This window comes from Eufriesea mexicana, unplaced genomic scaffold, assembly GCF_001483705.2.
Source record: "Eufriesea mexicana isolate 0111107269 unplaced genomic scaffold, ASM148370v2 scaffold1387, whole genome shotgun sequence".
Taxonomy (NCBI): Eukaryota; Metazoa; Arthropoda; class Insecta; order Hymenoptera; family Apidae; genus Eufriesea; species Eufriesea mexicana.
Genome location: NW_016909492.1, coordinates 478,011 through 500,185, shown reverse-complemented (window position 1 = coordinate 500,185; position 22,175 = coordinate 478,011). Strand labels below are relative to the sequence as shown.

At 29.3% G+C, this 22,175-nt stretch overlaps 1 protein-coding gene across 1 annotated transcript in view; it reads left to right on the top strand.

Moving 5' to 3' along the window:
* LOC108548147 (UBA-like domain-containing protein 2) overlaps nt 1-22,175 on the top strand; it is a 126,331-nt gene that overhangs the window by 39,564 nt on the left and 64,592 nt on the right. The gene's annotated exons all lie outside the window — the stretch shown is intronic.

The following is a 22,175-nucleotide window of genomic DNA, read 5'->3' as shown; positions in this document are numbered from 1 at the left end:
TAAAGTCTGTCGAAAGACTCCGACCCGTCTTTGATCGTTGCTGTATTCGTGTACCGGCATCTAATCGATACGAAACTATTTCCGCGTCACGAGCCTCGTAACTGTCGTGTGGTTGTCATTGCCGTCGCTGGCGGCGGTGGTGGCGGCACCGACTGCGCTCCGTCTCTCTCTCTCTCGTTCCATCGGTTCTCTTTATTTGTGTCACGTGCAACGATCCACGACGCATCACGCGAATGATTTTATTCATTAGGTTCGTTGCGCGAATCGCGACGAGATCACGCGCAAGAAATGAAATTTTTTCATTGCTTTTTGTTCGCGTGATACCTATCGTTTTCTTCCCATTGTTTTGTAAACAGCTGTGCGTCTTGAAACGTATATATCGTTTGTTTTCGTCCCGCGCACGGAATTATGGATGTTTTACTACAGTTTCTTCCCCCTTCTTTCTCCCTGTGCTATTTTACTCGCGGTTAATAATCGTCCCTTATACGTATCGCGTTCAAAGCAGCTGGAAAATCGGTCAGTTATCTGCGTTTGTATCTTTCAATCGTATACGTGATTTTTATATATGACTTATTCCCTTTTTATTCGTACTTTATATTTGTTTTAAAAAACATATTTACATTCGTGTCTCGTGACACGGATACAAGCTAGATACTCGTTGCATTTGTAAATTATTAATTGATTTACCGCTAGTTTTAGAAGACGCTTTCTAATCAGTGATTTCGTACACGATTTATGCACGACGGCGGTTTACTACATTTTTGTGCATCGTCACGTAACATGAGGGAAGTGCGCAACGTTCGACTCATCGATTTGGCTCAAACTTTGCACACGTTATACGTCCTGTATAATAATGCGATAATTTCGTAAGAGTTATTATTAAACATTTCGTAAAAATATTACGCTGAGAGAAATAAATACGGTGATAAACAAATATAATATATAATGATAATTTCTGAAATATTTGTTTTAATTATTATCATGAGTATTATGCATGTCCTTGAAATTAAATATACATATGTATATTCTTTAAATTAACTATGAAAGAAAATAGTGAAAGTATTATGACATTGAATGCAATTTTTCTTTTTTTTTAAGAATTTGACATTGCAATTATTGTAAATGTCATCCATCATCGAGGATGTCGATATTTGATAGATGTTGATTTGATTTTTAGTTTTAAATATTCAAATTCCTAGCGATATTAATTATTTTTCATAAATTATAAGTTTTTGGTCAAATTCACGTGTTTCATTGAATTTTAGCTTAACTTGTATAAATAGTTTTCTGGAATTATTACTGTCATGAATTATAGAAATGTATAGTATTACAGTATTACTGTTAGAAACTGCTGAGTTTGCATGAAATGACTTCTACACTTGCTATAAAACTCTTTTCATATACTGATTACTACATTATATAAATAAATGTAGAAAAATATTTGAAAATTCTGAACGACGAATTTCCAAAAATATTATTTATAATAATAACGTAAAATAATTTTTGAAGATTGACTTTATTGTAAATAATATATATTAGCTATTTTCAAATATTATTTACTGTCTTATTGTATTTTTTATGTATTTTAAAAAATCATTTTTCCAACGTGAATATTAATTAAACATTAATGTGAATTAGGTGTGGCGAATTCCTTATTTTCTTGTATAATGTTAATTTCTATTCCACTTGAAATATATCAGTTATACTGTAAACGTCAGATAAATTCACAGAAAAGTTTTATTCCGCAGGATAAGCAGAACTCATGTTTAAAAATCAGATTGCAATGAAATGTTCAATAATTAGCTGTATTTCAATGAGCCACAACGGCTTTGAAAATCTTACAGCATTATCACTTCGTTTAATCTTGCATTTTATCTAATTAGGTAAACGGTTGCAACATTAAGAAATTAACAAGCCGATGTAGAATTATGTAAATGTTTAAACGTTTAATCCCGGTATCTGTCTCCCGCTCAAAATATTTGCGAATGCCCTCTAACGTACATTTGCTCCGGTAGAGTGCGTTCGACGCGTTCGGGTGGCGAACAATCGCGAAAGAGCACGAGCATTTACGAACGCTCGTAGCGGTATTGGTGCATCAAAGAAAATTCGTTCGTTTACATTCGGGCGTATTCGGTAGAGACTATGTACCGTCGGTTGTCGCCCAGGCATGGATCAACAATCAGTGCTCGCGAGTATTTAGTTTGATGGAAATAGTCAACAAATCGTTCAACGCAAACGTACGCGAATATTTGCAAACGTTTATTAGAAATATACGTTTAGTGGAAACCTAACTTTATACCAGTGTTTACTATCACACAGTTTATAGAAAACAATTATAACCTATACATTTTGTTAGGTTCTTTATACAACATGGTGCACGTTTTACACTATTTACAGGATAAATTTATTAAATAATAAAATTAAATGTATACGCTATTTTAATTGCAAGTGAAATATTCTGTAATATTACTATTAGACGCCATTACAAAGTTTAAAAGCAATTTTGTTTATCTATGTGATTACAAAAATTAAAAATTACGTATTAATTACGTGTCTTGTGTAAAATTTCATGTATATGTATATTGCAACGTGTTAATATTTTGACAACTTATATAGAATGACTCATTTTATACAGGAATTTATAAATACTTATATTTCGAAAACTATGTTGAATTAGAAAATTTTCTTTTAGGACTACAAAGAAGGTGAAAAAAAATCGAATACATATTTAAATGTATGAAACTATTAAAGCTATTGGGTTTTTTAAATTATACGTTTGTGAAACAAGACAACTTTAAATTTGTAAAAACAATATTGTACAAACAATATGACACACGTAATAAGAAGAAAATTGTTAGATTGTACTAGTAAAATTAGAAAATAATTTAACGATATATATTTGCGATAAACATTTAGTGGAGATACGAGCCGTAGTGGCGCTAGTGAGTTAATGGAAAATCGTCTTAAGACTGTCGAAACGCTTACTCGCAACGAGATTAACAATTCCGCGTGTTGCATGATTTTATTTATTTATTCATTGGATGACTAGCCTAAATTCGTATGCTACATCATAAAATTTATGACAATATTCTAAATAAAGAATTCTTCCATTCAACGCAGTTTCTAAAGTATAAATGTTTATAGATTAAAATGAATCATCTTATGTATATGTATATATATATTATCATATATTTATATATTCATATTATATATACTTGGTTGAAGTCACATACTGTATACTATGTGTGTATTCATTAATAATATTTACCTTTATGTTCATATACTCTATAGAAGCTATTTTTATTAACATAAAGTTCAACCAAATTTCACTATAAAATTAATTATGCTACACTGCCTTAGTCTTCAACTCATGACACGACGTCAAATTGTTTCTGTATAACTATTAATGACATATATTAAATTATTATATTTATAATAAAATTAAAAAGAAACCTAAATGCACTTCAATCTCTGATAAACAAATATATTTTTTAATAAGTAACAAATAATAATTAAATTATAATTAAGTGATATACAATATATGCAGATAGGTATTTTTCGCCAATTGAAAAGTAGATAAAGATGTCCAATAAAGTAACAAAATCTAAAAATAATAAAACTATTTTACAAAAATAATTTTATGAGATATACACGGTATCCAATTTTAATCGATAAATGCGAATCAGAGATTGAAATATCTCCTGCACTATTGGTTTTTCCTCATAAATTGGTAATACATTTTTATGGGAAATGACGAGCTGAAGCGAGTGGTGCATTAAAAAATATATGTTTCCATTTAAAAAACCAATATGACTAGACTTTATGACCTATACGCGTCCATCTACAGAAAAACCAATTACACCATTTTATATCCCCTTCAAAACCATCAATTTCTGATCTGAAAAATTTTTCCATTCAGCGAGTCGTTTACAAGTAATTCGCATATTTATCGATTAAAAAATTGGACACCCTGTGCATTATTCGTTTCCTTTTAAATAATTAACTAACTAAATAGTGATTATCTCGTGTGTCAACAAATAAATACATTGCTATATGAAATTATTGTTTATTTCATTAATGATAGTGACCTTTTTATGAGGTGTAGGAAAACTTTCATAACTGACTGTACTTCCAACGATCTGGCCATCCATGTATCCCTGCGCGTGACTTCTGCGCACATTAATACTGCCTTCCCAAAACTGTTTTCTGCACCTCTATGTCGTAATGAGATTTTCGATCAATTTTTTTTCTTTTTTTTTTTTTTTTTTCTTTTTCTTCAAAATCCCTGCACATGTCAACTTTAGAAGTTTTCACATGTCCAGAGTCTCTTTCAGTGACTGTAGCTGCGGACTGTAATAACTACAATGGGGTCCTCTTTAATACTGCACTCCACGTTAATTGCTAGACTGATTGAATTCAAACGGAGACATGCTTTGTTTCTAAAAACCCGTTCAAGTAACGAAACAATAACGACCTACTGATTTTTAAGACCTCGCGTGATGGAATGTTTTTGTTTTGAAGGATAAAGCTATTCGAATACGATTCCGCGTATAGAAAGTATTGGATTTTAATTTATACATAAAAATCTTTTGTAAATTGTCCAATATAAAAAAAAAACAAAATATAAAAAAAGGATCAATATAGAAAAGAAAAGTTTGGGCAAAAATTTATATCGTCTTATTTCAAAGTAATAAATATTTATACGATTAAAATTTTTCATAAATATTTATTTATAACAATATTACAAATATTTTTTAATATTTATTATATTTATAATATTTACGCGATATTTTCGGAAGTAACGATTTTTCGACGTGAATATTTTGGTATCTCCTTTTTGTAAGTAACAAGCTGCATCGATTCGTGCATTACAAAATATTTATAGTTGACCTTTAAGTGACCTTTACGGATTTATCGATAAAAAAATAATTACACGAGATTACATCTTCGAAATCGTTCTATTTTTGTTTCACTTATTCTTTTACACAATGGACACTTTGTATTTATAGATTAAAATTGGACATCCTGTATTTTACTCTGGAAAACATTTGACGTATAGTCAGTCACAAAAATAATCGGGCACCAATGTATATCCGATTTTCATGTACTGTATATTTTAACTGAGTATAGAAAGGATTAAACAAAATTAAGAATTATAATAATTCTCATATAAAGGGAATTAGACCATTTCTAATTCATGGAATGATAAAAAAAAATTCATACTAAAGGAAAAATTATGAATTCGTGAAAGACGAAAATAAAATATAATTTTCATTATTAACAAGAAATAGTTTTTGAAATGTGAAAGTCAATAACAAAAGTTGAATAACAAAAGTAATACTTAATTTTTATAAAAATTGTTATTTTATTTACATTAACCTAAGTTTCTCTTCCATTATTTAAACAATCGTGTACAACAAATAAAATGTTTGTGCATTTTTGTTTCTTAAAAACTATACTTTTTTATATCATTTAAATACATTTTTCTAGTTATTTGTACATTTAGTTGAAATACAGGGCATAAAAATCAAATATGCACTGGTATTTGAATATTTTTGTGACTGACTATACGTATTGTAAAAATATTTAGTAAACCAATTGTTTCTTCAGTTTTATCGATAAAAGGTTATATGTCGAGGAAAGAATTAGGAAATAGTAATTAAGATTTTCTTTTCTTTCCAAATTTTTAGTTATGAAGATTTTAAAATTATTTTTTAAAAATTTCTGAATTCTTCTTCAGCATTTTTCTTAAAATAGAACAAATATTTTTCCGTTTTAGAATAATTTCGAGAAATATTATCTGTATTTACGTAATTTCGCACCATTTAATCAAACATTACACGATTTATAAATAGAATTTAAATTAGAATTTGAATATTTTTTACAGAAGCATCAAATTAATTTATAATTAATAATTGAGCCGTTCACTGCACAAATCGATTAACTCCACTATTTGAAAAATCTTAAATTTAAGTGTCAAAGCACTTGGTATAGTCATAACTTTTTATATTTATAATAACTTTCCCTGATAATTAAGATTAACACCATTAAACGACAAAAATTTTTTGGCCACTGAATAATAAATAATTTATTTCAGAGGTCACTTTGATTAACTCCGTACTCTAATGTAAATCGTTGCAATAATGCAACTCAAATGCACTAGCAAGCCATGAATGATAACGGTGAATTTTTTAGTGCCGTCTTATCAGAATTTAAGTAAAATTTAGTAAAATTTAAATTTATTACTTTTTTCACTTGCCAAATCGATTAACTCTTCCAGTAACATAAAAATGGTAACATTACCAACGATTACCTTTTGGCTATTTTTTCTTATAAATTTTATATACCGTTAGATGAAAGTTACATTTGTATTTATGCATTCTACAATATTTATTTCGATTTAAATTATAAATGGAATTTTAAAAACAATATACATTATTTCATTGCATTTCTCCACTTTTTGTTTTATGGAATTAATCAATTTGTGCAGTGAACGGCTCAAATCATAAAGTTCCCGAAATGTCAGTTGAATTTAACGAGACTGTACTAAAATATGAAAATGAATTTGAAATTTCCGCATTTATTAATTTGAAGAAGTCCGTTTAGTTTATTTCCGCTCCTAAATTAACCATGTATTACTATACATGCCTATTCGTTTTAATTACAGTTTCTTGTTTTAATTACAATAAGTGGTTGCATGTGTATATTCAAATTGCGCATACAGTGAAAATTATCTGCATTATGTAAATTGATCGCAAGCAAAAGATCCGGCGATATGGTCTAATGAAAACACGCCGTGCTTTTGTGACATCAGAGTCGGAGTGGGGCAAAATCAATTCGTCGCGTGCCTGACCTTCACAGAATTTCATACTCCCTGGAACGGTTCAGAATTTTGCATACTCGCTATACCCGACTTCCGACGGTTTTATTCCAAATTTATTTCAAATTAAAATCTAAATCTTTCTTCGAATCCTTTCGCATTCGCTAGTGACTAGTGACTAGTGACTAGTAACTAGTAACTAGTAACTAGTAACTATACTCTAACGTGTAAGGAGCTACGAAGAATTCTTTTTGTATAAAATTATAGTATAATACGGTATAATACACAGTACATATACTTTACATACATAGTATAATACAGTATAATATGGTATAATAATTGCTGGTCGTATTACAATTTTCAGGACACCGCGTATAATTGTAATGCACAGCACTATTAATTAAAAGATAAAAAGCTTCAGTATATTGTAGGATACCAAAAAAAAATCACAAATCGGCTATTGCCAACAAAGAATAAGAAAGAACAAACGATATCTATGACTGCATCGAGTGATTGAGGAAGAAAGCCTGTGTATGAAAAGAGAGAGTGTTAGACTTTAGATAAGGGTACAATGGCGCAGGAAGGCAGAGAAGGCAGGAGGCAGAATGTGTGTAGTCAAGACGTAGTGAATAGAGGATCGTGTGTTTGAGAGTTAGAATTGAGAGGAACTTATGTGGTAAAGATCGGATCTACAGAGATTGAACTTTTAACTTTGATTATATTTTATTTCCTTGTGGTACAAGTGCGCGGAGGCTTGAGTCTTCTGAGATGCGTGATGCAGACGGTGGGTTGTCAAAAATTTATTTTTTATTTTATTTGTAATAAATTATTTTAATTTAATTAGTGAACCAATATTTAATGATTGATTTAATTTTTATATTTATATTTCTTTATTATTAAAAATTGGATTTTATCCTGTCCCCTTGAACCCTTCAGCCAGGTTCTTATAAGCTCTATGACGACCCATTGCATCACTCGGTCCTGCTTCAAAATTGATAAGGTTCTTCAAGGCAACATAGATACCTATGCAGGGGTCGCCATCCAAATAAAAACTGCTCTCACAATATATATTAAAATATGTTTATTATAAACATGCACGATTGGTGAATTACAAAAATATTCGAAAATTGTATAGTATTGGTCGAAAATAACTTTAATTGAAAAGTAAGAAGATCCAATATCATTTTAATCCATCTTTTGTCGTTTACGACAGCCTTAAGACAATTTCCCGTTTAACTCACTAGCGCCACCACGGTCCATATCTCCAATAAATGTATTATAAGTATCGCATATATCGTTGAATTATTTTATCATTTTATTGACATATTCTTAAGAATTCCTTCTTACTACGTTTACCATATTGTTTTAAACATTTTGGTTTAACATTTATATTTCAGTCGTTGAACATAGCAGATGTAAATGTTTGAATACTTTCGTGTACAAGTGTAAATGTTTCTTTTGTTAAATATAGCAAATGTAAGCATTCGAATAGTTTTGTGTACGGCTGCAACTGCCCGCAAATATGTTTATTAACTTATTTATCGCAAATTGTACATATAATTGTACAATATTATCAATTTATATTTTTTTTTAAGTTAATGTACGAAACTTGGATTTATATTGATAATAATTATACTAATTTAAAATGATTGAATTAATTGAATCACATTTAATGTAATAAATTCAAAAGCTGGTTGTTGCACACTTTTGCCATTATAACAAGGATAAAGATATAAAATTTGTTTAGAATATCAATTGCTGAAAAATTGTGATAAACTCACAACAATGATAGCTGCAATTAAACGAGTTATAAATTAAAATTGAAATTTTAATTGATATTATGTTTATCAATTTTATTATTATTTTATTATCTGTTTATTTAAATTCGATTGTTTTTATTTTACTATCCGTTTATTTCAGAATTTTACATTACTATCTTTTCGTATCTAACTTTTATAAATATTATTTAATCGCATTGAATTTCTGTATGATTCAGGTTGCATTTGCTTATACAGTAGATACAAAATAACTTATTTATCAACATAAATATTCTTAATTGTATTTAGTAATATGATTGCGGTTTACATAAATTTAACGCAGAGCTTATTACTGAGTCCATAATAACACTAATTTTTCAAAGTCCAACAAAAGAGCTTCCATTTTCTTTTAATTATTCTATCCCTTTTCGTTAAAATTCAAGTTGGGAGAAAATTCAAATGAGAAAATATATCGTTCAGCCTAGGAAAATTTATTAATTTTCAATGGCACTTCTTGCGGTGCCATCACCACCCCCATAACGACACTGACACCTTATATAGGCGTCTGTCCGTTAAGCTCATCCTAAGTTCATCCATGTGTCAATCGACTTTATTTCAATGGTCCGTTAATTCAAGTATCCATTGTTATCATATATGATTAATCAGATTCAGAAAATAGGATGGTGACGTGTCAATTACTGTTGAACGAAAACACTGAAGATTACTTAAATTAATTTTACAAATGCTTCAGACCTAGAAATGTATAGACTACAGACTATAGTCACCAGTCGTGTGTAGATGACTCTCGTGGTCGGTAACTATAGGTCACTCGAAGTAGCGAATGGGTTAACTTGGGACGTGAGGGTCCTAGGGCTGCAACAGCGTTCGTTGCCACGTCATAATTTATATTTAGGATAAAATATTACATTATACTATGTCGCATGGTATTCGTTAAAACAGTCTAAACACATTTGTCGTGATTTTGGACAATTGGAACAATAGGTCGTAGTGTTTTTACATTTTTCGTAATTGTCTGTCAATATGTTTACGAGTGGTAAAACTTCACCAAGTCTGCTACTCTGTTCTATCGTTTGGTTATTTGCAAAATGCAAGTTTGCCGATAGTAATTCAAAACGATTACGGGAAATGGAAAATTGTAAATAGGGTCCGTTGACCAACGTCTAACGAGCGGTGTCTGTACTAGACGCATCCAAATCATCGGCCCGATAACGTTCTAGCGCTCAGATAGTAGGATTTGGGCCCCGCGAGAAACTCAACCGAATCGCGTTGGGCGACGAACGTGTTAATTCCTTACTGACTCGTTGACTACGTGATACAATTTGCGTATCTCTATGGTGATGTCTGTTGTAACTATAGGGTGACCCAAAATTCACGCAAGATTTGATTTTGAGCCATTTGTGCGATAAAGTGTTACCATCGAAGAAGAAAGACAACGTGACAGCTAACACTTCAGGGATATTAAAATTGGAGCGCTACACGAAAAACAAGGTGTTTTCATTGTTGAGCAATATGTACAATTTTTAATTAAAAACCTGTGTTTTCTATCATAATTACTTTTTACGTGAATTTTGTAATAATCGAGAGGATATTTTTATTATAGAATATTTTTATACTCTATACACTTCCATATAGAATATTTTTATTACTGGCTTTCAAGCTTTCATTAATTGCATACCACTTGACACTCATTTCCCCTAAACTGTCCCCCCTAATATTAAAAAAACAATTGTAATTTCTATAGCTGCTGTAACTGTAGGTAAATAGCATTGTTGTAATGAGAATACAAGCATGATTATCATGTTAGTAAAAATTTGTATTAAAAAAAATATGTATATATTTTGGGAAAAAATAATTATAAGGTATTGGGTTTTTAATTCACTCTTTTGTGAGATAATATGATGTGATGACACCGTGGCTTTTATAAATAATTCAATAAGAAGATAAATTAATAATAAAATGCATATATATTTATACTAGAAGCTCAAATATAAATATAGTCGATTAAAATTTTTCTTGCATACTGCTAAACACTGGAAACCTAACCACAAATTGTATAAGAGTATACATTTCTCAGATTGGGAACTGCTAATATAGAATATTACTAATACCCTTTGATTTCATAGTTGGATTCCTTATTTTTGATTCCATCCCTTGCATACCGTGTCTTCGATATAGTTCACGAGTCTGTGTACAAACTGTTGTTTACATTTTCTTGTGATTCTACGAACATAATGGAAGAAAAAAGTCGCCCTAAAGGTCTGATGTTTTCCTTTCAAATGTTTTAGAGAATTCCAAAAGATCTCGAAACATTGTTTCCGATGTTGACCCAGATGACGATAGCAATGAGAGCAATTCTCTAAATTACAAGCACCATTTGCTGACAGCATAGTCTCAACTGTTTCTGACTCCTGTGGGTCGAATAATGGAGATAATAAATCATCCCTTACAAGAACCTTGGCTAATAAATGAAGCAATGACATTTCACACTGGTCGCTGTTAGTCATTAGACTGACACGATGTTTTATGTAACCCGTATATTCGTTATTGAATACACTGTGGATGAGAATTTGGTAACTCTGCAGTTCAGTGGCTTTTCCCAATTTCGGCTATTTCGATTCGAAAAAATAATGCACTTTAATATATTTTTTGAAAGAAACGTGGAATTCGAAAATTCTTAGTAATTCTGCAGAACGGACCTACCGATCTCGATGATTTTTATACATGATGGACCAACGTTAGTGGCGCAAATAGGGTCAGGGAGATTCTATGGCTTAAAATAAAACGAAAATCAAGAATGACGAAATTGCATTGGAGGCTTCGTTTCCGAGGAAAATGCATTCGAAGATCAGTTGGGTGTGCGTGCGTTTAATCGGTGACTGGTGTTACCGATTTTACCACAGATGGCTACCGTGAATATTTTTGCGTAAGATACAATGTCAGGCACTGTTTATCTCTTATCCGTACTAACTTGTTGCCAAGGTCTGTGAACGATACTAGCGATATTAATCGAGATATACTTTATTTTAATCGAGGTACCGTTTAAAATGTCGGCCATTCTCTATGCACGAACACTATATCTGCAAAGTTCATATAAACTTATGTCCGAAAATGCTTTATTAAAAAGATATGTCTTTAAAAATATTTATGATTTTTCGTGACATTTATAAAAAATGTTGAAAAATTAAAAAAAAGAATTCTTTCTTCAAAACAAAATTCTCTACAACGAATTGTGACACGAATTTTGGCCGTAAATTTGTGAACGCTTATATCTTTTCAACACAACCTTTTTTGACATAAGTTTACATAAACTTTTTTTATCTATTTAATCTCGGTAACACGTAGTCCAAGTTTGGTCCCAACCTTTTTGGACACCCTGTATACTGTAAATATCATATACATGGATGAATTATTTTTTAATTTTACCAATATAATTTACGGATTTACATCTTTCTATATGTATCGTATCATTGTAAACATTTCGATTTAACGTATATTTTTCAATTATGCTTCAAAAAACGTAGTAAATGTAAACATTCCAATACTTTCGTGAATAAGTGTACATGTGACAACTGAATCATGTCCAAAGCTGGGAAATACTTGAAATATTATTTTAAATATTTTTTAATGCACGTCAATTAAAGTAGTATTTTATATATAAAAATAGTATACATAAAATAGTATTTCAAAAAGGAAATTAAATTTTGGTAAATAAAATATTTTAGTTTACTAGTCTGGAGCATAAAATAAAATACTTTATCTTCGCATTGCAAGTACGTGTTATATTTACAACGGCTCTTAACCTGAAAATAAATTGTGAAAACAGTTAACATAACGTTAAACGGGATAAGAAACAAGTAAGAATTTGCAAACGATAATAAATTAAATAAATAAAATATTCCAAACTATAGCATAAGTATTTTCAGAGTTTTTGAAATAAAATACTGTTTGAAATAGTATTTAAAAATTTTGTTGCATTTAAAATTAAATATTTTATTTTCTAAAATACATGTGTGGTTTAAAATGAAATATTCATTGACTATTTAGTATTTAAAATAGTATTTTACCCATCTTTGATCTTGTTGTATCCGAGAATGTCAGATCGCTGCACGATTACTATGTTCGAGCCGCCATTGCTGAACGAACCTAATGGTGAATAGTTATGTGGACAGATAATAGGTACATGATGTGCAATCCGGAGTCCAAAATCATTGAAATCCATCAAAATTCACTAATTAAATAACATTGAGTTAGGTTAGGTTTATTTATATTGTTAGGTTAGGTCCATGATTGATTACGCAAATGGAACATATATTTTTAAAAAATGTGTTAAAATAAATTATTTTTTCGAATCCTCCCGATTGAATTCGGATATTTTAATAATTAAATAAAGGATTTAAAAAAAGAAGAAAAAAACTAAATTAAAGGTGCAAAAATTGGGAAAAATTACTAGACTGCGATATTAAGGTTTTAGTCAAAAAGTGTTATTAAAGCACTTTTCATCCTTGTTTCCAGAGTTTATAGTTGAAATTTACATAGTACTCACTTCTTATTGAGAATATTCGGTGCTTATAACACATTCGCGACTAATATATAGTATTATTCGCCAGATGTTGTTAGATAAGGTCACTAATTACGTATCGAGTTCACTTCTCTCCTCTTTTCCTTTCTGGTTGATCTCTCTACCTTTGTTCATTCTGTTTTCTATCGAACTGTGCAACAAGTTACGATAACACATGCAATAATTATCATAATTAACATTCCACTTATTTTACTTCCATTCTGTACTTGCAAGTTTTATTGAATCTATTTTTGTGTCTATACGAAGTATACATTTTGTGACTAGCGTGTTAGAAACATACGAAATATTTTCTTTCAACATAACCTAAAAAGTAACCTGGATATGGGTCAAAACTGCTATAACCTAACCTAACCCAGACGAAAAGTATTTTAATTCTGGGCAATATAATATAATATATGATTATAGGTGACTGAAATTTGTTTTCCTTTTTGGAAAAGTATATTTACTTTAGGAAAATATTTATTGAAATATTATTGAAATACCAATAAGTGTTCGAAATTTATGTTTCATCTCTGTAATTATTATCAACGAAGGAAATATTTCGTGATCGCTCATAATAACTATGAAGGAGGAAAATTATTTTTCTAAAAAGGAAAACAAATTTTGCTCACTCATAATAGTTACAACTAAAATGCTCAAAGATCGATATTTCTTAATCGTTCCATTCTTTGAATTGTTTTCTTTACTTTTTGCGTATGCTATCTTAAATTTAAATTATAATCAACTTTCTATCAGTGATCTTTTTCCTGCAAAATTTTAGAATAACTGTTATTTTGGATCTTTGATCTATATACGGACGTCTCAAAATTCACGCAAGATTTGAATTTTCACCATTTGTGCGATAAAGTGTTGCTAATGAAAAATAAAAAGATACTAATTGTAAGTATACTGATGTATACTTTATGAATCAATAAAAAATTACAATTTTTAATTAAAAACCTGTGTTTTCTATCGAATATGTCAGATATTTATATAATTTTTTTTCGATATTTTTTGCCCTAAATTATTAAAATTGGGATAAAAATAATCTTAATGAAAGAAAAATTACTGCTACATATTTATTATAAGGATGTCCATAAAGGTTGGGACCAAACTTGAATTATGTGTTACTGAGGTCAAATAGATGAAAAATATTATTGTAAACATATATCCGAAAATGCTTTATTAAAAAGATATAAGCCTTTAAAGATATTTATGATTTTTCATGAGACTTATAAAAAATGTTCAAAAATTAAAAAAGAAATAAAAATTTTCTGCAATGAATTAAATTGCTCGCAAATCTTTGAACGCTTGTATCTTTTCAATAAAGCCTTTACAGACATAAGTTTATGCGAACTTTCTTCATCTATTTCTTTCATTCTACTTTCATTCTACATTAGTAACACGTAGTCTCAATTGACACTCTGTATATCAAACGCAAAGAATTTCATATCTGCGAAGAATTAAAAATCCGGACACTCTGTATATCAAACGTAAAGAATTTCAAATCTGTGAAGAATTAAACATTCGGACACCCTGTATATCAAACGCAAAGAATTTCGAATCTGCGGAGAATTAGGAATCCGGACACCCTGTATATCAAACGCACAGAATTTCAAATCTTCGAAGAATTAAAAATTCGGACACCCTGTATATTAAACGCAAAGAATTTCGAATCTGCGAAGAATTAAGAATTTCAACACCCTGTATATCAAACGCAAAGAATTTCATATCTGCGTATATTAAACGCAAAGAATTTCGAATCTGCGAAGAATTAAGAATTTCAACACCCTGTATATCAAATGCAAAGAATTAAACAAATTGCATCACAATAAATATCTTCGAAAAAGAAGAAACAAAAAAAGATTTTTGATATACCTGATGTAAATCGTAACACGTTTAACCAAAATATTCATGTCCTGAAAGATAACAGACATCTGTATCGTAAACTTCGCGCACTCTGCTGTCCTTAGCATAGCGTTATCATTGCAATGACTATCACGCTTAATGAATCGCCAAGGAAGCGCTCGTAACTCGAGCGTGTGTGTGGTGAAATCGTAATGCTTACAAAATATAAGTAGCTCTTTATCGAGCAAATAAAAACCACGGCACGCCTTACGTGTCGTGTACGATTATGTCGTAGCACGAAAGCTCCTTACGCGGCAGGGATATCAGAGTCAGCGACGTTGAGTAAACGACGGTTAAGCCACGGAGTATACGTATACATAGAGTGTCGCACGATCCCACCAAATTGAAAGAAACTGCTTTATCAATGTTGCAATAAAAATATATCGCACGAAGAGATAATTCGGTGCGTTTACGATGTGGTGTAGATTTCACAAGAGCAGACGTAATGGACCTGTGAATCATGCTAAATGATATACAATGTGTAACAGGGAACTAAAAATAATAATTTATGTTTGAAACTAGAATCTAGACTAAACGTTGAAATTAGGGTCAAGGTGTCATGCGAGCTTAGTGAGCGACGAAAGTATGTGTACAATAGAATAGTAAACAATTCATTATGTAAAGATTGTGTACAAATTGTACAATATTTATTATGACAAGCTATATAGCAGTATGTAACAAAAACACATATTCGAATAGTAAATAATTAATATCTCGTTGGTTTAATTCTTTAGCATTAATAAATTTATTGTTATTTGGAAATGAACTTTGCAATAGGGTTCTCAACGTGGGGTAGGCCTTTTTATTTTTGCTATACCATAATTTATGAGTATAAGTATATCGTATGATTTATAAATATAAAATTGTTTATGTATATAAGATGTTTTGAAATCGCCATAAATTACATTATTATAAAGGGTATCCCAGAATTCATGCAAAATTTGAATTTTGTGTCATTTTTGTGGTAAGGTGTTGTCAATGAAAAAAAGACAGCGTGACAGCTGTTGGGGTTATCAGGGTTATCAAAAATCAAGCGCTACAGAAAAAGTAACGCGTTTTCATTGTTATGCAATATTTACAATTTTTAATTAAAAACTTGTGTTTTCTATCAAAATTACTTATTGTGTGAATTTTGAGATATCAAATATTATCAAATACCTAAAATGAGATGTGTTCCAAAATTATTGAATCAGTCTTTGTGTATAGTTTATGAAAGACCGACATTTTTCAAATTCATTTTTCATTTAATACTAACACACTATTGTTTAAAACATTCTTTTTATGTGAAGAATAAGATGTTGAGAAATACGGTCCTATGGTTTTAGTTAAGTTTCTAATAATACCTGACCTTAGGTACAGCTAACTATAATGGCAACTAACTATAATATTATGCTGTAATGAATCTTTTGATATCACATTGGTTTTCCTAAGTCTCTTGTCAACTTCATCCTACAAACATTTAATGAAATTTAAGTCAGGACTTAGAGGTGGATTTAGTACCCTATGGTCGGGATTATATAATAGCTATTTCTTAATTATTTTTACTGAAAATGAAAATCTCTCAATACGTCCAATCTTCGTTCTTTGTGTTAAATTTTCTTCAAAAATTTGTCAATATTTAACGTTGTTTAATGAATAAATACATCGAGTAAATAATAAATTGGTAACTTTGTGATTATAGAGTCATATTTTTCAATTATATCTCTGAGTTTGATTTTTTCTATGTCAGTTTCTGATTTTATTTTATTTGAAAAATTTTATTGTAGAAACTACTGTTTTTATTCTTTTATTCTGCATCAAATCTTATGTTCTATTTTTACCAAATTTAAATTATAAGTATTATATTATTATATATTATATAAAAAATTTTCTTACTATTGTACCTGATGGACATTAATCCTTCATATTAAATTCCTTAGTGTAAGTGAACCTGTACATGTACTCCAACTCCATGTCATTTTTTACATAAATAAAAAAAGATTTTATACAACATTAATAAGAAATTTAATCTCAGTTTCTATCTACATCTTTATCATGGTTTACCTCCAATATTATTGTTATTATTACATTTTTTATTATAAAATTGACATGGTCCTATTTTTTCTTCTGCTTTTGTCTTAATTTGTCTCTCATGTAATTTGGTAACAGGTTCTCTGTCATATTTAGTTATTTCTGATTCTACATTGCCCATGATATTTAGTGAAAGAAAATAGTCAAATTTTCGTTTCATTTTGTTCTTAAACGCAGTGATAAATACCCTGAAATTTATTTATTTATATTTAACCTCTCCAAGGAGAAGATCATAATAACAAATGACTTTACAATTTTTTAAATCCAATTTTCTGATACTTTCATTGCTTCATATACATTGTTTAACAGAGTATTAAAAAATTTTAATACTTAAATTTTAATTAATAAAGTATTAAAATATAAAGTTCTTAATTAAGTATTCAAATATTTAGAAAAAATGATTAATATTTAATTTGCTAATATGTATGTATATATGTAATTTTTATGAATGTATTATAATGTTCCATAAAGTTTTTGTATACTAAACCTTAGAGTATTCTGTTATTGAATACCTGCGTTGCTTACTATGTATAAACGTCCATTCGCTACGGGTTCTAGCAGCAACTGGTTCAAACTCCTTTCTTCTTTCTGAAAACAGAGTTATTCGTTCGTGCGTGATTAAACAAATGCATTTATCCTTCCTCGGAATTACCAAGACCTCCATTAATATTATACAACATTGCGATCAAACCTTGTGCACTCGTTCAATGCTCCATTCAGCATAGTTTTAGAAATAGAATAGACTAATTTTGACTAATGTTTCACCTTTCCGTGACCATACATACTACCTAAAAATATGCTTTCTTTAATCTACTGAATACAATGAATATTAAATTAAAATTAATTTCTACCTTTTCTCCTTTTTCAATATTATTTGGTATGTATTTATTCCACTGATTTTACAGTATTTGAAATATTAAATATTTGAGTATTTAAAATACTCGAATATTATATTTGATTATATGTTCGATTATATCGTAACCTCTTTGGTACAAACGTCGAGTGCAGCCGAAAGTTGTCGAATGTATCCGACAGTTGCCGAATGTATGCGACGATTGAGCGTCGACGACAGTCGACAATTCTCGAGTGCGTCAACTGTCATCTTCAGTGAACTATTTATATTCAACTGTTTAGTTGTTAAAATAATCTGTCAATTGTTGTGTAATTTTTCTGCCAATTCTCGTAAATAATTATAAATTATAGTTATAAGTTTCACGAGTTGATAATACTTTTATAATAATTTATTACCATTTAATCAATATCAACGTCAAAGGTTGATAATAAACATGTATTATATGAAAGTATCCTGCTGCACTTGTAATTCGAGAAAAACAATTTTTAGAAATTAACTATTACAATGATTATTTTTATTGAAATTATTAAATTCCTATCACGCATTCTAATATATATTAGAAATTACTTTGTATGAAATTTTTTGAAATTTAAATCCTGTGGAATTAACTCCCTTCTCTTCTTTCTAGGCGTCCATGCACGCATGTGCGTAAGTACGTATTATAAACAATCATTATCAGAATAAAGTACACTTTCTACAGTTATTTAACAATAAAAATTCGATACTCGACATTGTATGGACAAATATATATTGGATAAAATAATAAATATGCACAAGTTACTTATTAAAAATAATATTGTGCAAATTAAAATTGACACATAAGGTATTAAATGGAATTTTAGAATTTTAAAAAATAATCTTCAACAGTAGAGGTAAAAAATAACACGAAAATGCTATTTAAATAAAAAAGAATTTATATTTCAGATTTACGAAAAACAAAAACAACAAGAATATAAAAATATACAGTAGCAACCAGATGAGAATATATTATACTTTTATATAAACTATTTTACTATAGATTTAAATGGAAAAATGCAAGTTGGTATATTATACACAGTTCAAGTACTAAAATGAAGTATACAAAGTGCATGATTTCATTTGGTAGAGCATTCTGAATAGAAAAAAATGTTTGTATACAGAATGTTGCTAGATAAGAATAGATTCAAGGTCAGGCAATGATCATTTATTATTTTTGTAGATACAGCCATATACCTTTAATACATTTATCCATGCAGTGTGCTATTTTCCATAAAATAGTATTCATCTGTTTGTGTCAAAAAGAAATCTGTGTAAAGGATATGCGAATTTACAAATATTAGTATTAATAGTATTATATACAACTACTGGAATGAAGTTGACATTTTTTTATTATTATTTTACAGGCATATCATTTTACATGTGATATTGGATAGTTGTGGTACAATATAGGGGATATAGGAAATAGGTATTGTTACTCCATGAATCCTTTTTATAATAATTTTAGAAAAAACAATTTATCAGTTAGGATAATGTATTTCAATATTTGACACAAACTTTTCAACAAAACCATTTCGTTATTCCCTTATCATTTCATAAAATAAAAACTTAATAAATTAAAATATCTTTCTAAAACTAATTGCTTTTGTCGAAAACAAGTATTAAAGTTTTTCATTCTGTTGATGTATATATTCAAAAACTGTTTTTACATAAGTTATTTGGTATAAGAGGGACCATTATATAATAGAAATTCCTTTTTACAAATTGAGCAGTGAAGCAGATTTCAGAATACAATTCATTTTTTTTTTTATGGGTCCATATATTTTTTTAATGATGCAGAAGCATTTGTTAAAACGAATTCAATGACCTATAATTAGTTATCATTACAAAATCTTATATATTATATTATACATCTGTGTGTTCCTAAGAAGTCAAGTGGCTTTGAGTCGCTGGTAGTCGGTTACTAGACTGCACGCTGTAAACAAAGATCGAACTCCTTATCTCCCCTTCAGTCTCTCAAGTTACCAACTGATACAAATCTCGGTTTAAACCGTAAAACTTATATATGTATGCTTCGTTAGAAAATTTGCTATAGTACAGACGCGTATAAAAATTTCTTTTGGGTATATCCGGTGGTTTTAAAAACATTCGATTAAAAAATATTTAATTAAATATAAAAATTTAATTAATTTTTGATAGAGTAAATATGGTTCATAATATGGTAATATAGAGGGTGTCTCAGAAATAAGTGTCCAAACATTGATATTGTATTCTAGTATGCCTAAGGATGAAAAAAGGTTATATAAACATTGGTTTGGAAACTCTTCTTTCCTCTGTAAACGCCTTTTGTTTGTCTCAAAGATTTGCACGAACAGATATCACAAATACATGAAAATATTTGAATGTTTACATGTGCTGCTTTTAAAATGAGATACATGAGCGTTAAAATGAAATATTTGAAATAATAATGAATATATATATGACAATGATAAACTTTCGAGGTTACATCAGTAAAGTTAAAAATTATAATATTTTTAAATATTAAAGATTGACATTATTTACATAAAAAATAACAATTTTAATATGTTATTTACATATTAAAAATTGACAATGATGACAAAAATGACATGCACTATTGAGAGTATATTTATTACAAACATGTACTATTGGTGAATCACAAAAATATTGCATAGCTGAGATATATTATTAGTGAAAACGTCAAATGATGCTCCATTACCTAAAAACTAAAAAGTTAGATTATAATACTGAATTATTGTTGTATATGACAGGCTTAAGACGATCTTCCACTTAACCGTTTGAGTTCCAGAGGCTTTTGGAAGAACACGGTCGAGAAACCACGAACAGCGCAATAACGGTTGCCTTAATAGAAGTCCAAACGGCGCGATAGCGCTTCTTTAATTTTATGTCAAAAAATCCCAATCGTCGCGATAGCGCTTGTTGGTGCTATGTGACGTGCTTCAGCAAAGTTGAGCGCGCCACTTCGACTGAAGAGCGCGATCGCGCTGCTTGGGAAACAAACGGTTAACTCACTAGCGCCACCACTGTTCGTATCTCCAACAAACGTATAGTAAACATCGTACACATATATCGTTGAATTATTTTCTAATTTTATTAATATAATATTCGAATTTCTTCTTTGTTACATCTACTATACTATTTTAAACATTTCAATTAAACATACATATTTCCATCGTTAAAAACAGCAAATGTAAGCGTTCGAATACCTTCATATATGAATATATAATTACGACATGTATCTACACTTACTTTCTATGTAAATGTTGCATGCTTAACACACTACTTACCAGCTGATCTTTATCAAAATCAGTTTATTATCATTTTTATTATTAATAGACCTTTGAATATCAAGCTTTTTAGTTGAACTAACGGCAAAAAGTCACTTATCAATCATTTATTGTTAGATTTTAAGAAATATAAACTTGAAGAGAAATGATATATAACTGTAGAGTAAAAAGCATCGAATTAATTTTTATCCTATTTAAATTTAAAAGTTTATTCTAAAGTTTAAATCATTTTAAATAATCATACGCATATTGGAAGACACAATAGTTTTAGACTCAGCGGTCGGTAATGAATAGAAGAGTAAATTAAGGCTGGTAAATAATATGTCAAAATAGCGTTGCCAAGGTGACTTATTCCAACACTGAATGGACATATATTCGCTTCACTTTTTGAACATATTTGACAACCTCTGAAACGTTAATATGAACCGTGTATTATGGCACAAGGAATTTTTAGCAATTTCTTTAATCTCTTATCGACCATGTTAACACGGTTTTTATAATACAGAAAATTTCTATCGTTCTGTGTTGACACGGGATATTAGGATTTTTAAAGAATTAGGTAAATTACAAATCGTAAAAATATTGTTTTATACAAAAAATGTTTGTATCTCAAAAAATAAGTGTTTCCAGACCTATATTTATTTATATTTTTTATTCCTAGGGATTGCAAAATACGATATTAAAGCTTGGAAACTTATTTCTGAAGCACCCTATATAATATAATAAATATTCTGTAAACATATAAATGTTTTATTAAAAAATTTTGCAAATTGGCGAAATTATAATCAATATTTTAAAAAGTGTACCAGCAAGAATTGACATTTTTATTTGAAACAATAAAATAATAAATTTATATATTTTAAATTTAAAATAATAAAATTTATAA